Raw genomic sequence first — 27,087 nt, 5'->3', positions numbered from 1 at the left:
TTAAGTTTTGCCCATCCTATTGTAAACATCCCAGGTACAGGGAGTATATTATTTGCTTACCCTATAAACCTGCAAAGTGCCTAATACAAGATACAGATTGTAATCTTGACACTTGTTACTGACAATTATTTTGCAAATTGGACTTTCTGACATTTAAAAAAAGTGGGCAGGGAGGGGGGAAATCTAATACAAAGTCAAAAGCATCTAGCTATGCATCAGGTATTTGAAAGAAATTTTCTGTAGTTATTGTGTTTGTGTGTGTGTGTGTGTCTCTGTAAAATTAGAAACAGTAACTTCTCTGTGACCCAACAGAGATATGAGGATGAATGAAATCTGCGTGTGACTACGTGCAATCATGCACAAGGACAGTATTAAGAAGCTTCAAAGGCTCATTCAAACAATGCTATGTGCCAAGCATTATACCAAATTCTGGAGAAAACAGAAATAAGAAGGAGATGAGGTTCATGGAACTGGAAAGCAGACTGGTGGATCTAGAGAGTCTGCAGGCTGTTATTTCCTTATCCTTCTCTAAACTCTCTCCAGGTTCTCCAACAAACTCAATCTGTTTGTTAGTCTCTATGCTAACCCTCTAAATCAGTGGTTCTCAAAGCGCGGTCCTGGGAATAACAACATCAGCATCACCTGAGAACTTGTTCAAAATGCAAATTCAGGAGCCACATCCAGACCTACGGAATCAGAAACTTTGGGGGTGGGACTCAGAAATCTGTGTTTTACCAAAGCCTCCAGGTATTTCTGATGCATGCTCAAGTTTGAGAAACCATCTAAGTTTGATTTAAGTGTTGATTTCCAAAAATTCCACTCCTTGCCCTTTCCAGTTCTCGCTCTCAACTTTTCTGCATCGGAATATCTTTTCTTCTACTACCTCTGCAACTGCAACTATTACTACTACTAATAGAAACAGCTGTCATTTATTAAGCATATATCAGCTAGGCATTGTGCTAACTGCTGTGCACATACCGTCTTAATCTCCACAACAATTCTTTAAAATATTATTAACCCCACTTTTCAGAAGAAACCTAGGTTTACAGATGCTAAATAACTTGCCCAAGGTTACCCATCCCAACCAATAGTTGCATAACAGAGATTTGACTTCAGGTTTTCCTGACTCCAAAGTCCACAGCATTAACTACTATACTAAGTCCTAGAATGGTACTACTTCCATAGCCTTGGAGGCTGTCAGTTACATTACAATTATTCCTAAACTTTCTCATAAACTCTGGAGTAGAATTTCTAGTTACCTAATGGGCCTCTCTAAACTCCACACATGGGCCTTGAAATTAACATGCCATTATTTCTTCCCTCCACTGTAAATCTGTTCCTCCTCCTGTGTTTTCTATTTTAATGTTCTCATAATCCCCAGTTACTCGAGCTGGACATGTCACCTTTGACTTCTCACTCTCTCTCACCTCTAGCTGTTCATAACATTTAGAGATTTTTAACATCTAAAATATCTTTACAAGCCATCCATTCCCACTGTCCCTCTTCAGGCTCCCAGCATCTCTCGCCTACATCCTAACTGGTCTCCCGCCGCCCTCTCCGCTCTCACGCAGTTCTGCATATGAACTGCCTGTTAACTTTCTGATCTGATTATTCTACCTTTCAAGGTTCTCTATCACCAGCACGGGGGTAGTGTTGGAAGGAGGGAGACTAGGCTTTTTAGAATGGAAGACCCCCTTGTAATTTGGCTCCAACCATACCTTTCCTGTCTCACTACTTCTGCCATACAAGAAGCCTACGAAAGACAACTCAAGGTTTTCCCATTCAATTTTAATCTTCGGCAATTTTGCTTATACTCTCCCCTCTGGCTGGAATGATTGTTTTCCCTTTTCCATATAGCAAAATACTACTTAACCTTCAGGGCTAAGTTCCACCGTCTTCTCTTTAAAGTTTTCCCTGACTCTATCAATTTATTTCCCCAGCCAAAGTGATCTATTTCTTCAGCATTTTATTCATTCCAAAAGTGGTGAACTCTTATCACAGCACATCATGGTTAGTGTTTGTCCCCTCTGATGAACACTTGGTATCTCAGGTATACTGTGTTTTATTCTTTGTCTTGCTGGCATCCAACACAGTGCCTAGACATAGCCAGCACCCAATAAATATTTGCTGAGTTGTTAAATAACATTTGGTGTTGCAACATTACACAGGTTAGCAATTCAAGTTCAGGTTTATGCAACACTCAAAAGAAAGCTCACATTACAACAAAAGATAAAGACTAAAGGTTCAATATTTAAGAGCAGCATCTTTAATTTTCTCAAATCTTTTTGTCAATATTTTTGAGTATCCTTCTTCAAATAGACTCCTTTCCCAGCTAACATTATTTTTATTTTTTACAGGATCAGCAGTAACTACAAACCTCAGACCACTATAAGAGATAATCCCAAGCAAAACTGTGTCACTGAGAGTAGCTCGATAATTGCTTCGGGTACATCATTTCAGTAAATTTCCAATAGAACGGCCCAAGCACATAGGTAGATTTTAGAAATGAGGACATGCGCTGCTGACTAAATACATAAGATACACGCACATTAGTGAGGCATTTATTCAAATTAGTACTGAAATCAGAGGTATACAACAACCTGAGTTTGGTTCAACGATAATATCCTTTCATTTTAAGTAATGATAACACTTACGAGTGTTTAAGACTCTACTCTGAGTAACACAACTCCCATCCCTCCCAGGAAGCAGGCTCCATCTTGTTATCAGTGGGATGCTGATGAGCCTGCCTTAGTCTTAACACTTTCCCTCCCCAACCTACTAAACCTTATCTCTCCAATTTTCCCCTCTCATGGGACATGTAAGTTGCCGCAATATATCCCCCAATGACCGAATTCACACTATTTTTCTCAACATATGACTTATCTCTTCTCTAACAGAAATTTTACACTTCTTTCAAAGATGAGATGAAATCTTACCTCTTCTGAAGAGTTCACTAATTCAGCCCACAAGTCTTATCTTTTCTAAATTTCTACTGCACTTAAAGTATAGCACTCCACATAACACCTGTTTACATACTACCTCATTTGGTTTCATAATTATTTTATATAATAGGCTTTATTTTCCTAGCTAGACTGTTGGCCCTTAAAAGAAAAAAGCCAGGTCTTTTATGTCATTTGTAATCCCACAGTCCTCCTCCCATATGCCGCATAATACTAGGCAGAGGGGGCACATGTATTAACTACTTGAAGGACTGAGCTAACTGCGTGTTATGACTTATCCACGGTGTCACATATAATAAATATCTACTGCGTGCCTACTCTGTGGCAGGCACTTTTGTAGGTACTGGAGATATGGCCCTGAAGAAAGCAAACGTGATCCCTGTCCTAAAAGCTATTATAGTCTAGAGTGCAAGAGATACTGAATTCCGAGTACCCTAAGAGCTACAGAGCAAGGTTATCACTGGTTCCAAGACGTAAGAACCTCAAACAACATACTTTACAGATCCTCAGTTATGAAACTGAATCACAGAATTTTAGATCCGAATGAGAAGTTACAAGTTATTTTCTTCAATTTTCTTGCACAAATCATGATTAAATTTCAGTATAGCCTGTCTTTCTACCGTTTCTAGGCACTGCCTTCATCAACGGTCAGAAAAGACTGACTTCCTTCCTACCTCCAATACTCCTTTCTCCCGAGCATGGTCACTACTGCAGCCACACATCTACCCACGAGGGAGTCCAGCGCACTGAGAAGAAAGCACTGGGCTAACGATCAGCTGCACCCAATCAGGCTTGTCAGACCATCGACATTTTCCAGCTCACACGCTGAACAGAATCTGTATTTTCTGCTTAGTAAATAGCAAGCCTGTGCTACTTTTAAGAAAAAGAAAAACCGGTGCCTCCACACTTCCTCGGCCCTAATAACGACAGAAGCACAACATGGTTTAGGGAAACAAAACAACTGATGTGAGTCTATGAGGAAGAACTGAGGATGGCTAGCCGCCCCGTGGCCTCAAAACCTGTAGCAACAATGTGATAAAATGCGTAGGGCCGACAAAGTTTGGGGCGTGCATTAAGCACGTGCGCACACACACGAAGTTGGAAACACTAGGCAACAGGTGGGCCGCACCCTCTGTACACTGACAGATCACCTTCTCCAGGTCGTGGGTGTGTCTGACGCCGCACGCAGGCACTGATTCACAACTCCCTCCATAACAACCAGCTCCGCCTCAGAGCCCAGCCAGGGCAGGGGCGTTGAGGGCCCCAGTAGTGCCAAACTTTCCGGACCCCAACCTCGGCGTCCCCGGTTCCGCCTGGTCTCGGTCTCGCGCCAGCTCGACTCAGGCAGGATGCGAGGCTGCTCTAGGAACCTGGCTTCTCGGGATTCCGACTCCTCGGCCTGGGAGCCTGGCAGAGCCCCCCGAGGTCCCCAAACACCTCCTTCCTACAACACATTCCAGAACTAGAGAGTCTTCGCCGGCCAGCTGCTGCCGCTTCCCACAGCGACCGAGCCCAGGAACTGACCCTCGTCAGCCCCCGTCCCCGCTCCTTCCCCGCCCCCGGAGAAAGCAGCTGAGGAGCGTGGAGGGGCGCGCGTCCCCGCGCCCCGGGCCCGCGCAGCAGGTGCGGCCAGGCCCCACCTCCCTGGCGAGGCCGCGGCTACTCACCCCCACGATGTTCCTCTGCGACCTCACCGCCCGCACAGACGCCTCTTCCGCCCGCTCCGCACCCGCCTCGTAGCGACCGCCCCCTCGGCCCCTGCCGTCACCGCCGTCCTCGCCGCCGCCGCGGCGCGCGTCCGCTGTCACGCACACCGCCGTGGCCGCGCACGCGCCTCTGCGCGCTGGCGTCACGTAGCAACCGATTAGCGGCGGGCAGGCGGGAACCGTGGGTTTAGGGCCGGGAGGCCGGGTCCCGCGGGTTTTGCGGCTTTCCCCCACCCGCCCGACCCGCTGCCCTCCTGAGCAGTGGGCCCCAGGGTGTGGCTGCCCTGCCGGCACCTAGCTCCGGGTAAGTTACGTCACTATACGTCACTGTATGGTCTCACCGATCGCGTCACTGCAAATGGAAAGCTCCCCGCCGTGATCGCCCGGGCGCCTGTGGTGGAGGCAGCAGTGGCCTAGTCCAGACTCGCGGGAACCCCATCGGCTACTTCTGCGAAGTGCAGGAAGGTTCTCCAGGGACTGGGACCAGAAGGGGCTGAGTGCGCGGTTAATGTGTAAGGCTGCTGAATGACACTCGTTAACTCAGCAGCAGCGTGTGATGGACCGGGCCTTGAATTCCTCTGTTTCCTCATTTTATAAATAAGAATAACAGTACCCATCTTTACTACGTTGAAGAATTGTACCGCTAAAAGAAAATAATGTATGCAAAGGTGCTTTTTAAAGTATAAAGCTCACTAGACTTTAAAATATCTTTATTATAAGAGAAGCCAGTCAAGCAAGAGCAGTTAAGAGCATGGACTTTGGAGTCAGGGAAGCCTAGGTTCAAGTCTGATCCTGGATGTTGGACAGTCAATTCTGCTTGGCACTTGGGCGAACTGGAGGTCCACTGGGGTGTGGGGATTTGGAGAGAGTGACTGGAAAGGACTTAATTCCAGCCAAAGGAAGCTTCATGAGTAAAGGTATGGAAGTGAAAATAGACAGGAAGAACAAAGCTTGAGGCAGGGAGATCAGTTATGAGGCCATTGCTGTACCCCAGGTAAGAAGAGATCAGAGCCTTAACCAAAGCTTTGGCAGTGGGAGTGTAGAGGAAGGGATAGATGTGAGCGCTGTTAATGTGGTAGAATTGACAGCGCTGAGTGAGGGATAAATGAGTAAGCCAAGTTTCTAGCCTGGGTGCTGGGGTAGGTGGTGGAAACATTTAACAAAATGTGAATAAAAATGAGTCTCAGTTATCCACAAGTTTCTGATCCAGCGTATTAGATAGTGCTGGTGATAGTCCCAGGAGGATGATTGGATTTGTGGGAAATGATGATGTGTTCAAAAATGGATATGTTTGTTGGGGAAACACTTATTCTCCACTCATGATGTTTCCTTCCACTCAGGGTGACATCTGTTAATAAAATATATAATATATATAATATGATCTTGGCCCCTCACTGCACCTGCCCCCAGCTCACTCCTCCCTAGAGCAGTGACTTCCTAATTGGTGAATTTAAAAGGAGAAACGGGACAGGTGTAGCATCCCATCACTTTCCTCTTAAAGGAAAGCTTCCATCAGGGAACTATCTTTGTGTTCTTTTCTGATTCACCAGGAGCAGGGCCTGGGGGTGGGGTTGAGGGTGCCTGGTCCAGGGCTACAAAGTTAGTAAGCCTGTTTAATACCAGAGTTTCGCATTAGGAAGCTCTCTGTCCACAGGTAATATCCAATACTAATTTTGTCAGTTGTAGTATACAGAATTATGGCTCCTGAAAGATTTTCATGTCCTAATCTCCAAAACCTGTGACTGTTACCTTACAGGGCACGAGGGACTTTGCAGGTGTGTTAAATTAAGGATCTTGAGGTGGGGAGATTGTCTTGGATTATCTGGCTGGATTGGAGGCAGGAGGGTCAGAGAATGAGATATGATGGTGGAAGCAGAGGTCAGAGAGAAAGATTTTAAGAATCTGTGCTGCTGGCTTTGAAGATGGAGCCAAGGAATGCAGGCAGCCTTTAGAAGCTGGAAAAGGCAAGGAAACAGATTCTCCTCTAGAGCCCCAAGAGAGAATGCAGCCCTGCCAATGCCTTGATTTTAGAATGTATGACCTCCAGAACTGTAAGATAATAAATTTGTGTTGTTTTACGCCACTAATTTTGTGGTAATTTGTTACAACAGCAATAGAAAATGAATACATTCAGTAACAAAGATGATAGTTGGTCCCCTGCTGCATTCTGTTTTATCTAGAAAAAAGGGTGCAATTTATTAGGCTCCCTCAAAGACTACTGCAAGATGACTGAGACTTGATGAAGGGAACCTTCACATCCAGAGGGAAATATCCAATAAACAGTCGAATTACACAAGTCTGTGAATGAGGAGAGAAGTTGAGTTAAAATAGATTTAGAGGACGTTAACTTATATCAATAAATGGTAATTTAAGTCCTAGGCATGGATGAGATCAATCAGAAAATATAGAAGAAACGATAAAGAGGACCAAAGATAGATCCCCGGGAAGTACTGAGTTTAAAAGGCAGTGGCAGATGAACGGAAGCCCACAAAGTCTGAGGAACAATGGCCAGAGAGATAAAAGAACTAAGTGAGTGTAATGCCTCTGAAACCAAGGTGGGAAAGAATTGCAATATGGTCTGAGCAGAGTCAGAGACCACAAATAGGGCAAGTATATCAAGGGCTGAAAAGCACTGACTGGATTTAGCAACACAAAAGTGATTGGTGACCAACAATAGCAGCTTTAGTGAGGTAGTAGAGATAGACACGAAATTACTTGGGTCAGAAAGGCAGGTCAGTATAGTGGATTGCCATCGGGACTAGTTGATGGCAGTTTGAGATTCTACTCTTAGTTCTGGCCATTAACTAGCTAAGTAACCTTTGGCAAATCACTTAACTATTCCATGCTTTGGTTTCTCATCTAACAAAGGAGAGGATCAGACTGACTGACTTTCACATAAATTCCTAGAGAGTCCCCTTAACTTTATTTTTTTTTAAACATCTTTATTGAAGTATAATTGCTTTACAATGGTGTGTTAGTTTCTGCTGTATAACAGAGTGAATCAGCCATACACATAAATATATACCCATATCTCCTCCCTCTTGCATCTCCCTCCCATCCTCCCTATCCCATCCCTCTAGGTGGACACAAACCACCGAGCTGATCTCCCTGTGCTATGCGGCTGCTTCCCACTAGCTATCTATTTTACATTTGGTAGTGTGTATATGTCCATGCCACTCTCTCACGTCGTCCCAGCTTACCCTTCCCCCTCCCCATGTCCTCAAGTCCATTCTCTACATCTGCGTCTTTATTCCTGTCCTGCCCCTAGGTTCATCAGAACCTTTCTATTTTTTTAGATTCCATATCTATGTGTTAGCATACGGTATTTGTTTTTCTCTTTCTGACTTACTTCACTCTGTATGACAGACTCTAGGTCCATCCACCTCACTACACATAACTCAATTTCATTTCTTTTTATGGCTGAGTAATATTCCATTGTATATATGTGCCACATCTTCTTTAGCCATTCATCTGTCGATGGACACTTAGGTTGCTTCCAGGTCCTGGCTGTTGTAAATAGAGCTGCAATGAACATTGTGGTACATGACTCTTTTTGAACTACGGTTTTCTCAGGGTATATGCCCAGTAGTGGGATTGCTGGGTCGTACAGTAGTTCTATTTTTAGTTTTTTAAGGAACCTCCATACTGTTCTCCATAGTGGCTGTATCAATTTACATTCCGACCAACAGTGCAAGAGGGTTCCCTTTTCTCCACACCCTCTCCAGCATTTATTGTTTGTAGATTTTTTGATGATGGCCATTCTGACTGGTGTGAGGTGATACCTCATTGTAGTTTTGATTTGCATTTCTCTAATGATTAGTGATGTTGAGCATCCTTTCATGTGTTTGTTGGCAATCTGTATATCTTCTTGGGAGAAATGTCTATTTAGGTCTTCTGCCCATTTTTGGATTGGGTTGTTTGTTTTATTGATATTGAGCTGCATGAGCTGCTTGTAAATTTTGGAGATTAATCCTTTGTCAATTGTTCATTTGCAAATATTTTCTCCCATTCTGAGGGTTGTCTTTTTGTCTTGTTTATGGTTTCCCTTGCTGTGCAAAAGCTTTTAAGTTTCATTAGGTCCCATTTGTTAATTTTTGTTTTTATTTCCATTTCTCTAGAAGGTGGGTCAAAAAGGATCTTGCTGTGATTTATGTCATAGAGTGTTCTGCCTCTGTTTTCCTCTAAGAGTTTTATAGTTTCTGGCCTTACATTTAGGTCTTTAATCCATTTTGAGTTTATTTTTGTGTATGGTGTTAAGGAGTGTTCTAATTTAATTCTTTTACATGTAGCTGTCCAGTTTTCCCAGCACCACTTACTGAAGAGGCTGTCTTTTCTCCATTGTATATTCTTGCCTCCTTTATCAAAAATAAGGTGACCATATGTGCATGGGTTTATCTCTGGGCTTTCTATCCTGTTCCATTGGTCTATATTTCTGTCTTTGTGCCAGTACCATACTGTCTTGATTACTGTAGCTATGTAGTATAGTCTGAAGTCCGGAAGCCTGATTTCCTCCAGCTCCGTTTTTCTTTCTCAAGATTGCTATGGCTATTCGGGGTCTTCTGTGTTTCCATACAAATTGTGAGATTTTGTGTGCTAGTTCTGTGAAAAATGCCATTGGTAGTTTGATAGGGATTGCATTGAATCTGTAGATTGCTTTGGGTAGTATAGTCATTTTCACAATGTTGATTCTTCCATTCCAAGAACATGGTATATCTCTCCATATGTTTGTACCATCTTTAATTTCTTTCATCACTGTCTTATAGTTTTCTGCATACAGGTCTTTTGTCTCCTTAGGTAGGTTTATTCCTAGGTATTTTATTTTTTTGTTGCATTGGTAAATGGGAGTGTTTCCTTAATTTCTCTTTCTCATTTTTCATCATTAACGTATAGGAATGCAAGAGATTTCTGGTGCATTAATTTTGTATCCTGCTACTTTACCAAATTCATTGATTACCTGTAGTAGTTTTCTGGTAGCATCTTTAGGATAGTCTATGTATAGTATCATATCATCTGCAAACAATGACAGCTTTACATCTTCTTTTCTGATTTGGATTCCTTTTATTTCTTTTTCTTCTGTGATTGCTGTGGCTTAAACTTCCAAAACTATACTGAACAATAGTGGTGAGAGTGGACAACCTTGTCTTGTTCCTGATCTTAGAGGAAATGGTTTCAGTTTTTCACCATTGAGAATGATGTTGGCTGTGGCTTTGTCATATATGCCCTTTATTATGTTGAGGTAAGTTCCCTCTATGCCTACTTTCTGGAGGGTTGTTGTCATAAATGGGGGTTGAATTTTGTCACAAGCTTTTTCTGCATCGATTGAGATGATCATATGGTTTTTCTCCTTCAATTTATTAATATGTTTTATCACATTGATTGATTTGTGTATATTGAAGAATCCTTGCATTCCTGGGATAAACCCCACTTGATCATAGTGTATGATCCTTTTAATGTGCTGTTGGATTCTGTTTGCTAGTATTTTGTTGAGGATTTTTGCCTCTATGTTCATCAGTGATATTGGCCTGTAATTTTCTTTCTTTGTGACATCTTTGTCTGGTTTTGGTATCAGGGTGATGGTGGCCTTGTAGAATGAGTTTGGGAGTGTTCCTCTCTCTACTATATATTGGAAGAATTTGAGAAGGGTAGGTGTTAGCTCTTCTCTAAATATTTGATAGAATTTGCCTGTGAAGCCATCTGGTCCTGGGCTTTTGTTTGTTGGAAGATTTTTAATTACAGTTTTAATTTCAGTGCTTGTGATTGGTCTGTTTATATTTTCTATTTCTTCCTGGTTCAGTCTCAGAAGGTTGTGCTTTTCTAAGAATTTGTCCATTTCTTCCAGGTTGTCCATTCTATTGGCATATACTTGCTTGTAGTAATCTCTCATGATCGTTTGTATTTCTGCAGTGTCAGTTGTTACTTCTCCTTTTTCATTTCTATTGATTTGGGTCTTTTCCCTTTTTTTCTTGATGAGTCTGGCTAATGGTTTATCAATTTTGTTTATGTTCTCAAAGACCCAGCTTTTAGTTTTATTGATCTTTGCTATTGTTTCCATCATTTCTTCTTCATTTGTTTCTGATCTGAGCTTTATGATTTCTTTCTTTCTGCTAACTTTGGGGTTTTTTTGTTCTTCTTTCTCTAATTTCTTTAGGTGTAAGGTTAGGCTGTTTATTTGAGATATTTTTTGTTTCTTAAGGTAGGATTGTATTGCTATAAACTTCCCTCTTAGAACTGCTTTTGCTGCATCCCATAGGTTTTGGGTTGTCATGTTTTCATTGTCATTTGTTTCTAGGTATTTTTAATTTCCCCTTTGATTTCTTCAGTGATCTCTTGGTTATTTAGTAGTGTATTGTTTAGCCTCCATGTGTTTGTATTTTTTACAGACTTTTTTCCTGTAATGGATAACTAGTTTCATAGCGTTGTGGTCAGAAAAGATACTTGATACGATTTCAATTTTCTTAAATTTACCAATGCTTGATTTGTGACCCAAGAATGTTCCATGAGCACTTGAGAAGAAAGTGTATTCTGTTGTTTTTGGATGGAATGTCCTATAAATATCAATTAAGTCCGTCTTGTTTAATGTATCATTTAAAGTTTGTGTTTCCTTATTTATTTTCATTTTGGATGATCTGTCCATTGGTGAAAGTGGGTGTTAAAGTGCCCTACTATGCTTGTGTTACTGTCGATTTCCCCTTGTATGGCTGTTAGCATTTGCCTTATGTATTGAGGTGCTCCTATATTGGGTGCATAAATATTTACAATTGTTATATCTTCTTCTTGGATTGATCCCTTGATCATTATGTAGTGTCCTTCTTTGTGTCTTGTAATAGTCTTTATTTTAAAGTCTATTTTGTTTGATATGAGAATTGCTACTCCAGCTTTCTTTTGATTTCCATTTGCATGGAATATCTTTTTCCATCTCCTCCCTTTCAGTCTGCATGTGTCCCTAGGTCTGAAGTGGGTCTCTTGTAGACAGCATATATATGGGTCTTGTTTTTGTATCCATTCAGCCAGTCTATGTCTATTTGTTGGAGCATTTAATCCATTTACATTTAAGGTAATTATCGATATGTATGTTCCTATTCCCATTTTCTTAATTGTTTTGGGTTTGTTATTGTAGGTCTTTTCCTTCTCTTGTGTTTCCTGTCTAGAGAAGTTCCTTTAGCATTTATTATAAAGCTGGTTTGGTGGTGCTGAATTCTCCTAGCTTTTGCTTGTCTGTAAAGGTTTTAATTTCTCCATTCAATGTGAATGAGATCCTTGCTGGGTAGAGTAATCTTGGTTGTAGGTTTTTCCCTTTCATCACTTTAAGTATGTCCTGCCACTCCCTTCTGGCTTGCAGAGTTTCTGTTGAAAGATCAGCTGTTAACCTTATGGGGATTCCCTTGTATGTTATTTGTTGTTTTTCCCTTGCTGCTTTTAATATTTTTTCTTTGCATTTCATTTTTGGTAGTTTGATTAATTTGTGTCTTAGTGTGTTTCTCTTTGGATTTATCATGTATGGGACTCTCGGGGCTTCCTGGACTTGATTGACTATTTCCTTTCCCATATTAGGGAAGTTTTCAACTCTAATCTCTTCAAATATTTTCTCAGTTCCTTTCTTTTTCTCTTCTTCTCCTGGGACCCCTATAATTCAAATTTTGGTGCATTTAATGTTGTCCCAGAAGTCTCCGAGACTGTCCTCAATTCTTTTCATTCTTTTTTCTTTATTCTGCTCTGTGGTAGTTATTTCCACTATTTTATCTTCCAGGTCATTTATCTGTTCTTCTGCCTCAGTTATTCTGCTACTGATTCCTTCTAAAGAATTTTTAATTTCATTTACTGTGTTGTTCATCATTGTTTGTTTGTTCTTTAGTTCTTCTAGGTCCTTGTTAAACATTTCTTGTATTTTCTCCATTCTATTTCCAAGATTTTGGATCATCTTTAGTATCATTACTCTGACTTCTTTTTCAGGTAGACTGCCTATTTCCTCTTTATTTGTTTGGTCTGGTGGGTTTTTACCTTGCTCCTTCATCTGCTTTGTGTTTCTTTGTCTTCTCATTTTGCTTAACTTACTGTGTTTGGGGTCTCCTTTTCGCAGGCTGTGGGTTTGTAGTTCCCGTTGTTTTTGGTGTCTGCCTCCAGTGGCTAAGGTTGGTTTAGTGGGTTGTGTAGCCTTCCTGGTGGAGCAGACTGGTGCCTGTGTTCTGGTGGATGAGGCTGGATCTTGTCTTTCTGGTGGCCAGAACCGTGTCTGGTGGTGTGTTTTGGGGTGTCTGTGACCTTATTATGATTTTAGGCAGCCTCTCTGTTAATGGATGGGGTTGTGTTCCTGTCTTGCTAGTTGTTTGGCATAGGGTGTCCAGCACTGTAGCTTGCTGGTCATTGAGTGGAGCTGGGTCTTAGCGTTGAGATGGAGATCTCTTGGAGAGCTTTCGCCGTTTGATATTAGGTGGAGCCAGGAGGTCTCTGGTGGACCAATGTCCTGAAGTTGGCTCTTCCACCTCAGAGGCACAGGCCTGACACTCGGCTGGAGCATGAAGACCCTGTCAGCCACATGGCTCTGATGAAAAGGGAGAGAAAAATAAAGAAAGAAAGAAAAAGTAAAATAAAATAAAGTCATTAAAATAAAAACTAAAAAAATTATTAAAAATTAAAAGAAATTAAAAAGTAATAAAAAATTGAAAAAAAGAAAGAGAGCAACCAAACCAAAAAATAAACCCACCAGTGATAACAAGTGTTATAAACTATACTAAAATAAACAAACAAACAAACCAAAAAAAACGGACAGACAGAACCCTAGGACAAATGGTAAAAGCAAAGCTGTACAGACAAAATCACACAAAGAAGCATACACATACACACTCACAAAAAGAGAGAAAGGAAAAAAATATATATATCTATATATATATTAAAAAAAAGGAAAAGAGCAATCAAATCAATAAACAAATCTACCAGTGATAATAAACTCTCAATACTAAACTAAGACAAACATAAAACCAGAAACAAATTAGATGCAGAAAGCAAACCCCAAGTCTACAGTTGCTCCTAAAGTCCACCGCCTCAATTTTGGGATGATTCGTTGTAGGTTCAGCTATTCCAGAGATGCAGGGTACTTCACGTTGATTGTGGAGATTTAATCCACTGCTCCTGAAGCTCCTGGGAGAGATTTCCCTTTCTCTTCTTTATTTGCACAGCTCCCGGGGTTCAGCTTTGGATTTGGCCCCGCCTCTGCGTGTAGGTCGCCTGAGGGTGTCTGTTCTTTGCTCAGACAGGATGGGGTTAAAGTAGGAGCTGATTAGGGGTCTCTGGCTCACTCAGGTCGTGGGGGGGGAGGGGTATGGATGTGGGGCGAGCCTGCGGCGTCAGAGGCCGGCATGACATTGCAACAGCCTGAGGCGCGCCGTGTGTTCTCCCGGGGAAGTTGTCCCTGGATCACGGGACCCTGGCAGTGGCAGGCTGAACAGGCTCCCGGGAGGAGAGGTGTGGATAGTGACCTGTGCTTGCACAGAGGCTTCTTGGTGGCTGCAGCAGCTGCCTTAGCATTTCATGCCCATCTTTGGGGTCCACGCTGATAGCCGTGGCTCGCGCCTGTCTCTGGAGCTCGTTTAGGCGGTGCTCTGAATCCCCTCTCCTCATGCACCCTGAAACAATGGTCTCTTGCCTCTTAGGCAGTTCCAGACTTTTTCCCGGACTCCCTCCCGGCTAGCTGTGGTGCACTAGCCCCCTTCAGGCTGTGTTCACGCAGCCAACCCCAGTCCTCTCCCTGGGATCCGACCGAAGCCCGAGCCTCAGCTCCCAGCCCCCGCCCGCCCCGGCGGGTGAGCAAACAAGCCTCTTGGGCTGTTGAGTGCTGGTTGGCACGGATCCTTTGTGTGGGAATCTCTCCGCTTTGCCCTTTGCACCTCTGTTGCTGCGCTCTCCTCCGTGGCTCCGAAGCTTCCCCCCTGCCACCCCCCTGTCTCCGCCAGTGAAGGGGCTTCCTAGTGTGTGGAAACTTTTCCTCCTTCACAGCTCCCTCCCAGAGGTGCAGGTCCTGTCCCTATTCTTTTGTCTCTGTTTTTTCTTTTTTCTTTTGCCCTACCCAGGTACGTGGGGAGTTTCTTGCCTTTTGGGAAGTCTGAGGTCTTCTGCCAGCGTTCAGTAGGTGTTCTGTAGGAGTTGTTCCAAATGTAGATGTATTTCTGATATATTTGTGGAGAGGAAGGTAATCTCCATGTCTTACTCCTCCGCCATCTTGAAGGTCTCTCTACCCCTTAACTTTATATTAGACTCATTTGCTTATAACAGCACACTTCAAATCCTACTCATTTCACCAAACAGTGAGAATCAATATATTATGTTCCAGCTTATGTCCAGATACTATGGATGTGGATATGATACAGTTACTCGAGAAACTCACAGTTTTGGAAGGGAGATAAACATATAAGTATGTAACTAATTGCCATAGTTCTTTTTTAAACAAAGCAAGGTATAAATCGAATGAACCGTGACTATAACACAGTATTCTACATACTATAATAGAATTCTGTATGAAGTGACATGAGGGATATATAAAGTAATGCAGATGAGGGAGTAGTCATTTTTGCCAAATGGAAATCAAGCTGTTATATTTACCTACTCTCTCAGGTGGACACAATGTGCCTCAGAAATGATGTAACCATAAGGCATTTCCATGGTGATAAAAAAACCAGGAGAGTTGTGCTAATCCACCACTGATTGTTTAATATTACTTCTAGGTAGCTTTGTTGTGATCTGAATGAATATTTATGTACAGCTACTTGTGAACTTAAGTACACCCTTTAATTGGAAAAATGGACACATGTAAAATTTGAATGCAAGAGTAGTTTATTTACTTTTCCACCAGATCCAAGTGGAAACATTTGTTTTACATGCCATGCTCTCTTCTATTTGCTCATCTAATCCTCATATATTATCTCATTTAATTTCACAAACATCAGTTCATTGTATTAGTAACTGATATTATATCTCTGTTTTAGCAGGTGGGGATACCAAGTTTAAGTAATTGGGCCAAGGTCACACTAACAGCAGTTAAGTAGTAAACCAGGCATCCTCTTTTTAGGAAACCTTCCCTCCAGCCCTTATTTGGTCTAAGTGCCCGTCCTCTGTACTATTACATCATGTGTACACCTTTATTTTAGCATTTACTGAAATAATGATGATGCTTACTATGTGTCAGGTACTGTTTTAAGTATCTTCTGGGCATTAAGTCATTTAAGCTTCATACCCTTTTGAGAGAGGTAATATCATTAATCACAGTACTTTATAATTCAGGAAACTAAGGCCTAGAAAAGTTAAGTAATTTACTCAAGGTCACACAATTAATAGTCATGGAACCAGGATTCAAACCCAAGTAGTTAGGTTCTAGAGCCCATGCTCTTAACCCCCAGGCTGCTGCCTTCCTTCATACCATACACGCTCTGCTAACATTGAGAGATTCTAGATGACATAGTTTACAGAACTCACCAGTGCAGTAATTGTAAGGTATTGTGTGTGATATCACTTTGTATTCTTTATGAAGTGAACACAAGAGAATTTTTCTCTCATGGGGGGAAGGGGGGGTGGGATGAATTGGGAGATTAGGACTGACATATATACACTATCATGTGTAAAATAGATAGCTAGTGGGAACCTGCTATATAGCACAGGGAGATCAGCTCAGTGCTCTGTGTTGACCTAGATGGGTGGGATCGGGGGTGGGGGGGGTGGGAGGGAGGTCCAAGAGGGAGGGGATATATGTATACATAAGTCGTATACATATAGCTGTACACTTCGTTGTACAGCAGAAACTAACACAACACTGTAAAGCAACTATACCCCAATTAAAAAATAAATTAAAATTTTAAAATTAAAAAAAAAATTTTTTTAATAAGAGAATTTTTCTCTCTCAGCCAAATGCCATGAAACACGTGGCTACTCTTGAGTAACTGATACGTTTTCTCCTTATAGGTGATGTGAATTACATAACTGGCTGTTTTCTCCTTTCACTCTGACTGCCAAGAAGCTCTGAGAAATTTGTGGCTCAGCATTAGTAACTGGAAGGACCCTTGGCCCACATATCTGTATTCTGTTGAAATTTATTTTGAAATTTTTCAAAATAAAAACCTGGGGGAAAACAGTCTAACTTCTTCTTTATTTTCTAAATTATTGATATTGTACATTTATTTTATAATTAGAAAAAGTAAACTTTGCTTTTAAAAGAAAGGTTGCAGCTTTGCATGATTTCTCAGGCTTTGACTCTGTGGACAAGAACTTGTTTCAGGTTGAGCTCCATGAGTTCAATATAGAATCCTATAAAACCAGGAATTCTGTGGCCTTGAAAGTCCAGATCAATAGAATTGGTGTTCAGACAGATCAGAAAGTATTTCAAGTAGCATAAGACAGGCAAGTTGTGGCCCTCCTTATTTTTAAACTAAATAATTTGAAACCACTTTTGTATTATTTGAACATATGCTATCTTGCTTTGGAGATAAGAAAGTCAATCTTCCTTAATGCTGATGATATTTTATTATAATTAACTTTAATGTACGGTTGATTTTGTGGTTTAGCATTTGTCAGAAATGGATGAAGATCACCTGTTCTAAAACTAAAATAATTATTTTGGTACATGTCCTGAAATTTAACTGGTTTAGATCCAATAACTCAGAATCAGATTCATTTCTTTACTTAAGGGTATGTTTTACAAGGAATTCTTCTAGGTGGATTTACTGAGCAGTCATTTTGCTAAAAGCCATACATTTCATGGGAGCTTTATTCAGATTTTTCTTAGCGAGAGTCAGCAACTGATAATTTCTTCTTTGAAAATTTTTCCATCCAAATCTTCATCCTCCAACAGGACATTCAGATACCTAAAGGGTGGGCAAATGCTCCACACCCAGCCAGCAGATTGTTGCCAGGTGGTGTGCAAGCATCTGGGCTTGCCAGATTTGAAATCTATTCATCTCTTAACATTGGTAACTAATGTGTACTTTGTTTTAAAAAAAAAACATGACTTGTCTGTGAATTTGCAGACCCTCTGCTCTATTGAATAGAACTTTACAAACTTGAATACTTCGTTCTTCTTATTTTGAAGACTTGGTTTTCTTAAGGAAAAGCCTGGACTGCCTGCAGGCTCCCTCTGTCCACCCCCATGAAGAGAGAAATGTTCCTATTTAGGTGAGAATCTCAATGGGATGACTCACTCTTCACAAAAGGCTGTCAACCACCCACCATCTGCTGATCAGATTACTGAGTTCTGAACAATATGTATCTGCTTTTAGTCAGCCAGGGTATTAGCTGGTCCATCAGAAAACTGCATCCCTGACCACATTGTCCTGAGCTCATACACACAGAAACATTTCTCACCCTCTACCAGGAGTGTTTTACTGACTTGTCTTTTGAATATTGTGGCTTCTACATACATTAAGGGATTCTAGAAGAGACAGTTCCACAGAGCCCACTAGTGCATTTGCTGTAGAGCTATTGTGCACTTGGTTATTTTATGTTCCTTATGGAAAATCCCATGAGAGAATTTTCCTTCAGAGCCAAGTGTCAGGAAATGCTTGACTACCTTTGAGTAAGTGATGTGTCTTCCTTACAGACAAGTAGTTTATGTAACCAGTTTATGTGTTTCCCTTTTCACTTTCTTTATCATGAAGCTCCAAGTCAAGTTTTAGCTCAGCTTTAGTGCTTACATAGGAACTGTGGCCTGCGAATCTGCATTCTTATTCCCTGGTCCTGATCGATCGATTGATCTATCTATCTATTTATTATTTTTTCACTATTGTACTTTTTAAACTTTTTATTTTATATTGGAGTACAGTTGATTAACAATATTGTTGCAGTTTCAGGTGTACAGCAAAGTGATTCAGTTATATATATACACGTATCTATTCTTTTTCAAATTCTTTTCCCATTTAGGTTGTTACATAATATTGGACAGAGTTCCCTGTGCTATACAGTAAGTAGGTCCTTGTTGCTGACCTTCTATTTAAATTTGGGTTTTCTCTTGCTCAGATTTACTTATAATTTTCTACATTATGTGTATTATTGCACTAGCCACCTCAGGTTGATCATGGAAAAGCTAGGGAAATAAGTGATAATTATGCTTAATGATGACTACCTTATAGTCCCTTACCCTTACTTCAGGCAGGAGTTAAAACTTATTGATCCTTCCATGCTGATAAGAATGTTTTGTTTACAAGTTCTCTAGGGTTTTACATCAACTAAACCAACAGAACAATGAATTATTTTCAAATAAGTATTAGTATTATTGCAAATCTAAAGAATGTCACTTTTTAAAATTAATTAATTTATTTATTTTTGGCTGTGTTGGGTCTTCGTTTCTGTGCGAGGGCTTTCTCCAGTTGCGGCAAGCGGGGGCCACTCTTCATCACGGTGCGCGGGGCTCTCACTATCGTGGCCTCTCTTGTTGCGGAGCACAGGCTCCAGACGCGCATGCTCAGTAGTTGTGGCTCACGGGCTTAGTTGCTCCGCGGCATGTGGGATCTTCCCAGACCAGGGCTCGAACCCGTGTCCCCTGCATTAGCAGGCAGATTCTCAACCACTGCGCCACCAGGGAAGCCCAGGAATGTCACTTTTAACTTTGCTTTTGTTCTTCTGAGGAAAGTAGATAGGTAGGTAAAGTAATGGCTGGCAAGCATAAGTGGGAAACGTCACATCCCAAATTCTCCAAACACTATTCTCACAGCCTCTATTAGTATACTCTTCCAGTAGGCCACAATATGAAGAATTAGCTTTCCTATATCTAATCTATGATTATTTTTTGTTTTAAACCCTTTTATACCTCATGTATTAGTGATCTGATTTGTATTCACTGGTGATATTTGCACATATACACTTTAACTGAAGTTACATGGAAAGGTCTTAAGCAAGATTCATTGTCTTAATACATCTTTTATACTTGCTAAATCAAAGGTAGAAAGATAATTGAGTACCCCCATGACTATTAGGTATTGCTCTTAGACACTAATATGTCTATGATTTAATATTTTAATCCTGTATTTATCTTGAGAATAGGACAATAAAGCTGCTTTGTAAGTGTAAAGATTTAAAATGTTTGTCCAGAAAACACTTTTTGTAATCCTGTTTTGGCATTTCTTCTTTTCTTAATATACCAGGAACCTCAAAAATGGAAGTAGTGCAGGCCTATTTCCTATTTCAGTTTTTATTTACTGGGCTACTCTGTGTCAGGCACACAGGGGATACAGAGATTGAAGATACAGTTCTTGCTCTCAAGGACTAACAGTCTAGAACTGTGCTGTCTAATATGGGAGCCTCTAGCCATGTGTGGCTATTCAAATAAATTAATTCAGTTCCTCAGTCATACTAGTCACACTTCAAGAGCTCAGTATCCACATGTGGCTAGTGTATTGGAGTATACATGGAGAGTACCTTTCTATCAGTGCAGAAAGTTCTATTGGATAATGCTGGTCTAGAAATCATGTGGGAATCACAAGGTAGAGCAAGGTGATTTCAGACTAAGAAAGATCATGTGTGAAGTGAGCATAAGAATGACTTGGGGGCACGCTGAGTCCTGCCAGAGATTCCGATTTGAGGAATACTGTGGGAGTCTGTTTTTAACAAATACCCCAGGTGATTGCGATGCAGAGGGTGTATAAACTACATTGAGAATAAACCAATGCAGGGTAAGTGGGAATAGCTCAATACAGTGATGCTGAACTTTCTACCTAAATGGCATCTGGGTGCTTGAGCCAATTTAAATTTGATTTAGAGAGACAAGAGTCGTGGGACTAAATTTGTACCTTAAGAGTTATGGAGCATTTTATACCCATTATGTGTCTGAAGACTTATGTTATTATAAGAGCCTTTAATTTGTCATGTATACTTTAAATACGTGAAAAAATGTATGTGATAGTTTCAGTCAAGATAGGCTAGGCTATGCAACAGTAAAAAAAATAACCCCAAAATATCAGTGGCTTTTTCCAGAAGGAAAAGAGAAAACTCTGGAAGCCTCACACTAACAAATTCTTCTGTCAAAAGTGACAGACACCATTTCTACTCACAACTCATGCCAGAATTAGTCACAGAACCAACCTTAAGGAAGTCTGGAAATGCATCCTACTATGTGACCAGAAGAGAGGAGAACCAGATATCAGTGTGTAGCACTAATGATTATCCCCGTGATGGTAAAGGAAACATGGTGATCAAGCTGCAAGAGAGATGAGACCTCCAGAAACACACAGCAGGGTGGTGAATGGCAAAGACATAAAGGACTAGGATGAACTTTCAGAAAAATTCTTGGCTTGGAGAAAGAAGCCAAGATACAATGACCAAGAACAGAATGCTGAGTTAGTGTTTTCTGAACAAACATCCTTGATTACCTCTCTCTTCTAGAGAGCCTTGATCCTGAAAGGGATTTTATCTGATGCTTCAGGTTCTTTCTTGAGAAGCTAATGTAGAGCATTATGATAGAGGCACAGGGACACGTCTGTGTGCTAATTTACTATGCCAGAGAAAGACTAGGGAGCCAGCAGCCTTGGAGGAGTCCTGCCTCTTTCTGAACCCAGGGTGAAGAATGTTCAGTCCAGTGGTTGCCTGAAAGGCCCTTTCTATACCTCAATAAAGGCAGCTCTTGGAGAAGCCATTTATTCCACTGACACCAGGAGTTGCCTGTTTTGCAACTGCATCATTAGCTGTAGCTGAGATAATCAGTGAACGTGCAGTGTGAGGGAGAAATAAACCTTTCTTGTAAGCCACTGAAATTTGGGGGATCATTTGTTACTGCAGTATAACCTCACCCACACTAACTGATACTATGCTTATTCTTTCAGTATCTATGCAGATGAAGCCATTGAGATTCATCAGGCAGGCAATGATGAATTAAAAATGGGAGATAAGGGAGAAATATCTGTTCAAAAATACTATTGGGTGGGCCAAAAGGTTCGGTTTTTTCCATAGGATGGCTCTAGTAGCACTTAGTTGCCTTTAACTTCATTCGAAACAATTTTGTTAAGATTGTATGTGACAGCTGTCATATCAGTGTGCATTTAAAAAAAAGACATCAAAATTGGTGAATTTTGGTGTAGCCATTTTAATATTGAATATGGAAGAAGAAAGCAACATTTTTGGTATATTATGCTTTATTATTTCGAGAAAGGTAAAAACGCAACTGAAACGCAAAAAAAAGATTTGTGCAGTGTATGGAGAAGATGCCGTGATGGATTGAAGGTGTCAAAAGTGGTTTGACTTTGAAGTTTCATGCTGGAGATTTCTCGCTGGACAATGCTCCACAGTCGGGTAGACCAGTTGAAGTTGATAGCAATCAAATCGAAACAATAATTGAGAACAACCAACGTTATACCACGCGGGAGATAGCAGACGTACTCAAAATATCCAAACCAAGCATTGAAAATCATTTGCACCAGCTTGGTTACGTGAATCGCTTTGATGTTTGGGCTCCACATAAGTTAAGCCAAAAAAACCTTCTTGACCATATTTCCACATGCAATTCTCTACTGAAACATAATGAAAACGTTCTGTTTTTAAAACAAATTGTGATGGGCAATGAAAAGTAGATACTGTACAACAGTGTGGAATGGAAGAGATCATGGGGCAAGTGAAACGAACCACCACCAACCACACCAAAGGCCAGTCTTCATCCAAAGAAGGTGATGTTGTGTATATGGTGAGATTGGAAGGGAGTCCTCTATTATGAGCTCCTTCCAGAAAACCAAATGATTAATTCCAACAAGTACTGCTCCCAATTAGACCAACTGAAAGCGGCACTTGACAAAAAGCATGCAGAATTGTTCAGCAGAAAATGCATAATCTTCCATCAGGATAACGCAAGCCCACGTGTTTCTTTGATGACCAGGCAAAAACTGTTACAGCTTGGCTGGGAAGTTCTGATTCATCCACCGTATTCACCAGACATTGCACTTTCGGATTTCCATTTATTTCGGTCTTTACAAAATTCTCTTAATGGAAAAAATTTCAATTCCCTGGAAGACTGTAAAAGGCAGCTCGAACAGTTATTTGCTCAAAAAGATAAAAAGTTTTGGGAAGACGGAATTATGAAGTTGCCTGAAAAATGGCAGAAGGTAGTGGAACAAAAGTGTGGATATGTTGTTCAATAAAGTTCTTGGTGAAAATGAAAAATGTGTCTTTTATTTTTACTTAAAAAACCAAAGGCACTATTTGGCCCACCCAATATATTAGAGGAACTGACAGGTGGGATTTCTTGATTAAGGCATACAGAGGAGAGTATTTTAGGTTCTCAGGCTTCTTTAGGTGTGGGCAAGAATTGGGAGAATTCTCTCCCAATATCATGAAAGGGGAGTAAAACCAAAGACTGATCGAAAGACTAGAGAAATATTTCTAAAACCTATGACAGAAAGAGAGTTAAGGAAAATAATCGAAAGAAAACATGAGCAAAGGAACTAAACAAGCATTGCATAAACTAGGAAATAAAAATTGCCCAAAAATATGAAAAAATGCTCAACTTCATTTATACTGAGGGAAATTCAAATCAGATGGGAGTGTGAATTGTTACAACCTTCCTGGAAAGTAACCTGATGGCATCTATTAAAATTTAATACTTACCCATAAATCTTCATAAGTCTGTTGTCCCCTCTCCTCAAAAAATTCCAACATATAAAACACATGCACACACATTTCCTACAGCACTATTTATAATAGGAAACTGGAAACAACTAGAATGTCCATTCATAGAGGAATGTTTAAATGAATTATGAAACATCTATACTATGGAATACTACTTGGTTAGTAAGAAGAGTAGGCTCTATAGATATAGACCTTTAAAGATGTAATTGATACATTACTAAGAGGAAAAAAGGCTAATTCCAGAGCACCATAAGAGCATGATGTCATATTTGTAAAAAAAAATTAACAAGGGGAAATTTTAAACATATATTAGTTTTCTCTTGCTGCTGTAACAAATTACAGCAGCAGAAAGATGGTGGCTTAAAACAACACATGTTTATTCTCTTAGACTTCCGGAGGCCAGAAGTCCAAAATCAGTGTTGCTGAGCTGAAATCAAGGTATGCATAGGGCCACACTTCCTCGAGTTGTTAGACGAGAATTTTCTTTATCTTTTCCAGCTTCTGGTGGCAGCCAGCATTCCTTGGCTTATGGCCACATCATGCCAATCTCTACTGTCATTTTCACATCATCTTTTCCATTTCTATGTCAAATCTCCCTCTGTCTCTTTGTTTAGGATTTATTTTATTATTTATTTTATTTATTTTTGGCTGCGTTGGGTCTTAGTTGCGGTGCGCGGGCTTCTCTCTAGTTGTGGCATGCAGGTTTTCTCCTCTAGTTGTGGCGCTCAGGCTCCAGGGCGTGTGGGCTCCGTAATTGTGGCGCAAGGGTTCCAGAGCATGTGGGCTCTGTAGTTTGCGGCACACGAGCTCTCTAGTTGAGGTGCGAGAGCTCAGTCGTTGTGGTGTGCGGACTTAGTTGCCCCGTGGCATGTGGGATCTTAGTTCCCCGAACAGGGATCGAACCCACGGCCCCTGCATTGGAAGGCAGATTCTTTACCACTGGACCACCAGGGAAGTCCCTCCCTCTGTCTCCTTCTTAGAAGGACACTTATGATTACATTTAGGTACATCCAGATAATCCAGGATAACCTCCTCAAATCAAGATCCCTAACTTAATCACAGGTACCATGACCCTTTTCCCATATAAGGTAACATTGACAGGCTCCAGAGATTAGTATGTAGAATCTGGATATTTTGAGGGCCATTATTCAGCCTACCACAACATGTTTATACTGATTTATGAACTTAGAGAATGATGTTGAAGGATAGATATACACCAACTTTTTAACATAAGTTTCTTTCAAATGGATGTGGTTGGGGAAGGAGAGGGAAACTATTGAGTTTTTCTATATACTTTGATTGTTTGACTTGCTAAAAATAATAAAATAGAAAAATTTGGAAAAGAGAAGAAGAGCAAAAATTTCAGGTAAATGCAAACAAAAAGAAAGCAGAGGTAGTAATATTAATTTTAGTATAATGGAATTCAGAAGGAGGGGGAGTAGGAGGGGAAGAAGAAGAAGAGGATGAAGAAGGGGAAGAGGGAGGAGGAGGGATTTAATTGCATAGCAGCTGCTATGGAGGATTTTAATTGAACTCTCAGTGACTTTGATCTTAACAGTTTTAAATAGAACTTAGTATCCCATAACAGAAGATACATACTGTTCTTGTCCAAGGAACATTCACAAAAATCAAGCATATGCTTGTTCACAAAGAAAATTATAGTAAATTTCAAAAAGAAACGATACAGTTCACATTCACTGGCCACAATGTGATAAACTACAATTAACATCAAAAGGATAGCAAAGTAAAATTTATCTTTTTGAGTTAGAGGAAATCAAAACTGAAATTACAAAACAAAATTATAAAAGAATAACAATGAGAGCCTACATAGCAAAAACTGCTGGTATGTGGACAAAACAATTCTGGGGAAAAAAATAACATTTTTAAATGCACTTTTGAGATTTAAAAATAGTGTCAATAAGTAAACCAATCATTCCAGTTAAGAAGTTAGAAGAAAGAACAAGATAAACTAAGAAATTTGGGGAGGAAAGATAGAAGTGTGTCAATCAGTTATTGCCACAAAAATGCTGTGTAACAAACATGCAAAAAAATCTCAATGGCATACAATAAGCATTTATTTCTTGCTCATGCTGATCAGCTAAGATCACTCTGTTTCAGGCTGTGGGATACTTGGGATGGCTCTCTCTCTGCACCAACTGTCCCATTCTGGAATCCAGGCTGGAAGGGCAATGGCTCCCTGGAGCATGTTCTTCTCATGGTGATGGCAGCCCAAGGGGTCATTTTAGAGCAAAGGAAGTGTAGTGGGCACATGGCCATGGGACCCACTGGACCTATCACATACTGTACCACCCAGAAGCTGCTGCTCTGAGACAGTGATGAAATGGTCTTTTGAAGGTGCAGCTGAGGTGCCAGCTCAGAGATGATACCCTGTAATGATAAGATGCCAACTGCCAGGACACATTATATACCCAAAATCAATTATCATTATTAGTACTATACTCCCAATAGGTATCATATGGGTTCAGGAACTATGGTGGAAAATATAAGCAGCCCCTCTTACCACCATTGCTCCAGTTATCTGCTTGGAGCATTTGTGCTTCCTATCCCCACAACTCCAGGTTCTGCTTGTCTAGAGGTCCTTCTTCTAAAAAGTGAGACACTTTCACCAGGGCACACAATACGAGTCCCATTAATTTCTTTTATTATGGTAAAATATACAAAACAAAGTTTACCATTTTAACCATTTTTAAGTATACAACTCAATGGCATTAAGTACATTTACATTGTTGTGAAACCATCACCATCATCCATCTCCAGAACTTTTTCATCTACCCAAACTGAAACTCTGTACCTATTCAACAATCACTCCCCATTTCCTTTTCCCTCCAATCCTTGGAAACCACCATTCTTTCAGTCCTATGAATTTGACTATTCTAGGTATCTCATATAAATGGAATCACACAGCATTTATCTTTTTGTGTTTGATTTATTTCAGTTAGCCCAGCATCTTCAAGGTTCATCCATGTTGTAGCATGTTTCAGGATTTCATTCCTTTTTAAGGCTGAATAACATTCCATTGTATGTATATATCACATTTTATTTATCCACTCATCCATCAATGGACATTTAGGTTGTTTCCACCTTTTGGCTATTGTGAATAATGCTGCCAACAAAGACTGGTGTACAAATATCAGTTTGAGTCTCTGTTTTCTTTTGGGTATATATCCAGAAGCGGTATTGCTGAACATACGGTTATTCTATGTTTAATTTTTTGAAGAACTGCCATACTGTTTTCTACAGCAGCTGCACTGTTTTACATTATCGCCAGCAGAGAACAAGGGTTCTAATTTCTTCACATCTTTGCCAACACTTGTTATTTTCTGTTTTTGTTTTCATTTTTATATAATAGCTACCTGAATGGGTGCAAATGGTATCTCATTGTGGTTTTGATTTTCAATCCTCTGCTCATTTTTTAACTGGGTTGTTTTTGTGTTGGAGGAGTTCTTTATATATTCTGGATATTAACTCCTTATCAGATATATCATTTTCAAGTATGTTTTCCCATTCTGTGGGTTACCTTTTCACTCTGTTGATAGCATCCTTTAATTTAAATTTTAAATTTAAATTTGTTTTAAATTTTAGTGAAGTCCAATTTGTCTATTTTTTTCTTTTGTTGCCTGTGTGTTTTGGTATCATATCCAAGAAATTACTGCCAAGTCCAATGTCATGCAGCTTTCCCCCATGTTTTCTTCTAAGAGTTTTATACTTTTAGCTTTTACATTTGTTTGATCCATTTTGAGTTAATTTTTACAGATGGTATAAGATAAAGGTCCAACTTCATTCTTTTGTGTGTGGATATCCAGTTTTTCCAGCACTAT

The 27,087-nt window shown here is 40.3% G+C and overlaps 1 protein-coding gene and 1 long non-coding RNA gene across 4 annotated transcripts in view; one reads left to right on the top strand and one right to left on the bottom strand.

The window, feature by feature from the left end:
• The window catches only part of BTBD9 (BTB domain containing 9), a 409,382-nt gene extending 404,655 nt beyond the window's left edge, over positions 1-4,727 (bottom strand). For all 3 annotated transcript variants that reach the window (XR_009701567.1, XR_009701568.1, XM_061196280.1), the window contains exon 1: positions 4,628-4,727. The gene's annotated coding sequence lies outside the window, so the exon portion shown is untranslated. The remainder of the gene's footprint in view (positions 1-4,627) is intronic.
• Positions 4,728-4,901: 174 nt separating this feature from the next.
• The window catches only part of LOC133095224 (uncharacterized), a 27,968-nt gene continuing 5,782 nt past the window's right edge, over positions 4,902-27,087 (top strand). The window contains exon 1 of the long non-coding RNA XR_009701566.1: positions 4,902-4,970. This is a non-coding gene — a long non-coding RNA (uncharacterized LOC133095224). The remainder of the gene's footprint in view (positions 4,971-27,087) is intronic.

Source organism: Eubalaena glacialis, chromosome 7 (genome assembly GCF_028564815.1).
Source record: "Eubalaena glacialis isolate mEubGla1 chromosome 7, mEubGla1.1.hap2.+ XY, whole genome shotgun sequence".
Taxonomy (NCBI): Eukaryota; Metazoa; Chordata; class Mammalia; order Artiodactyla; family Balaenidae; genus Eubalaena; species Eubalaena glacialis.
The sequence above is the reverse complement of the archived record's forward strand: the minus strand, read 5'-3'. Positions and strand labels throughout refer to the sequence as shown.